Genomic DNA, 2930 nt, shown 5'->3' on the forward strand with positions numbered 1-2930 from the left:
TTACAACAGGTCCTGTTTTATAGGCTGTGGTTGTTTCTGAACTGTGAACTCCCCCAGCTGGTGAACGTCTGCTATTACCGTCAGCCACCTTACCTCCAGTCCAAAATGTCTCTGTGAGGACATATTGCAAGACCAACCCCAAAAGCTCACCCGCATTTGGGGATGTCCGGTCAGTCGGAAGCCGGAGGGGAAACCTGAGCGATGCACATCTGCAGGATGATGCACTGACGTAGCCTACTGAAGCGAGCGGTGCAGTAGCACGACCGCCTCGTCTGTCGTTTGTGAAGAGGAACAAGGTCAGCACGTGCTTACAGATGCTGAATGCTTGGTGGGGTTTGTCTGTCTCACGAAGTCTGCGCGCTGTGGGATGCTGGACGGGAATGTGGGAAGAGGCAAACCCCCAGCAGCTGCAGGCACAGCAGTTTCTCTGTCAATGCTCTATCGATATCCATGAGGGAACATCGCACTCAGACCGCTTCGAAGTGCGACTTCAGAGAACACAGCCACAAAACCTGGCCTGTGCCACACGTTCCAGGTCACTTGCACATTCTTTTGGGCTTTGTACATAAGATTCTCTATACATAACAGATCACTGACCATCCCTGATGGAGCTTAAAGCCTTCTCTCTAACACATAAAAGCGTTGGGAACACTGCTGCACGGCGTAAATGGGGAGGCAGCGCGTATCAAAGAAATTGCTGTTGGCCTGTTTAGCAGCACGCACCCCCACATGGTCTTGAAGAAGCTGGTCATGCTGCTGCGGTGATGCAAGGGGCCGAGCCAGGGTAGGAGTTTACAGCCAGCAAACATCGTACCCCTGATCCACTCCGCGTTCTCGTGGGCACCAACCTGCTCCAGCCCTTGTTGGAGATGGAAGTTGCCAGGAGCCGAAACACCCTTCCAACAGGAAAATGAAACACTTCCTTTTTTGGCTCTAGGTGAGCTTCTCACCAGCTCCGTGAGCCAATGCAAGGTGCCTGCTGGGAATACGCAGGCAGGAGTGGGAAGGTGTGGGGATGCAGGCAGGACACAGCCCTGCTGGCAGTGGTTTCCCCACTCTTGGAGGGAACCACCGAGTAAAGGTGGGAACTAGGTGGGACTGGGAGCTCGCTTAGTGGGAAGCACCATCTATTGAAAGTGCTACCGGTTTTGCCTGTGACTTTTTAAGGAGCTAATGGCCAACATTTGACTAGGTTCTCTGCTGGATGGCAGTGAGACGGGACCAAACTGCTGCCTCTTTTGGTACGTCCGCCCAGGGCCTGGTGCCCTGTTCCCCACAGGAACATTCCCTGGGCCCCCGTATATACTTGCCATGCTGTCCTCGGCCAAAAACTTGCCCTTGGCTGAAAGTAAATTCTCAGCCTTCCTTCAGATCCCTCAATCCGAATGGGTTCTCAGAGCCTTCCCCTGGGAAACGCTGCCTTCATCCGCTGACCACGTGTCACCACTGCCTGCCCGGTTCGAAAGCTGACAACATCTAACTGGGATCAGTTTTGCAATGCCTCATACTGCACATAATAGCAGGCAACCGCCTCTCCTGCGCACACGTCCTTTGCGTCTGCCTGCCGTGCATCACCGAGACCCGGGACAGACACACGGTGTAGGTATTTCAGAGGCAAGGCCTCCCGAAGAGGAAGCAATCCCTCAACAGCACGCCTGGCCTTCTTCTCAAGGAATCACTTACAACGAAGCTTCATCAAAAGGCAACCTGTCTGAAGAGATGTGGCCAGTGAAAAGACCCATCGTGTCATTGTCACCTAGTAGCCAAATACAACACGATTGGGGTTTGAGACTACATCACGCTTACCTCTAGGTAGAGGACTCTGCGATGCTAACCTCGAGCCTGCTGGGGCTGTCAGAAGGGGTGACGGGTAACTGTGCAGGCCGTAGTTGGCTCGTGTCACTGCCAGCATCGTGTGGCCAAGCGCTGGGTAGCAGCCTCGGTGTGGGCGACGTGAATGGCCTTGTGTTAGGAAAGAGAACTGCAGAAGCAGCAGCGGTTGCACATGTCTACGGGTGTCACGTTCAGCCTCTTGTGATAACCAAGGAGTATTTGGAAAACGGCCCCAGGGACAGGAGGGTCAATCCGGAGAAATGGCTCCAAGTAAACGGTGAGATATCCGATGTTTCAGTGAGCGAAAAGAAGAGGAAAGGCTGTAGGTCTGGAGACCTCTGAGATGGAGGGAGGAAGCAGAGGGAAATGAGTGTGTTCGCTTGTCCAAGGGAGGTGGGTGATGAGAGCAGTGCTGGGCGGTGGGCAGACATGTCCGGGTGGACCATGGGGTATCGTACCTGGACACTCGAGGCCACGCCAAATTAGCCAGGGCTTCTTGTGGCGCTACAGCAAGCGGAGGTCTTGGTAAGGGTTTGGGGTAGCAGATGGGGCACCGGCTCAGCACCCCGTGGTATGCTTGTAAAGGGGCAGCGGAGCCCCCCACCTGCCAGCTCCTGTGGAGGAGCGGGGCTGAACCGGGCAGAGCGCCGTGCCGGGCTGTCTGCCCGCCTCTACCTGCTGCCGGTGCCTGCCCGCTCCTCCCACCCACCCGGAGGGACCCCCACGGCTGCCTCCGCTCCCCCACAAAACCTGAAATAGTTTACTTTGCTTTCTTTTTTTTTTTCCTTTTTTTCCTTTTTTTAAACTTTGCTCTAGGTTTACTTAGATTTCGTGAACTCGATACAAGAGCATTTGATATGAATCGGTAAATAAAACACCATCATAGATAGATAGCCACGATAAACTTTGTTAGAAATGTACATGTCGCGAAAAAATTATAATACTAATAATAATAATAATCATAATAAAAAAAGCCGGCGCGACGCCCAGGCCGGCGCGGCCCTCGCGGCCCTCGCCCACGGCCGCGGGTGGCTCTGGTTCCCCGCGGGCGCCGCGCCCCGGTAATGTGTGGATATAAACAAAGCCCATAAGAAATG

The sequence above is a fragment of the Pygoscelis adeliae genome, unplaced genomic scaffold (genome assembly GCF_000699105.1).
Source record: "Pygoscelis adeliae isolate BGI_AS28 unplaced genomic scaffold, ASM69910v1 Scaffold349, whole genome shotgun sequence".
NCBI classification, from domain to species: Eukaryota; Metazoa; Chordata; class Aves; order Sphenisciformes; family Spheniscidae; genus Pygoscelis; species Pygoscelis adeliae.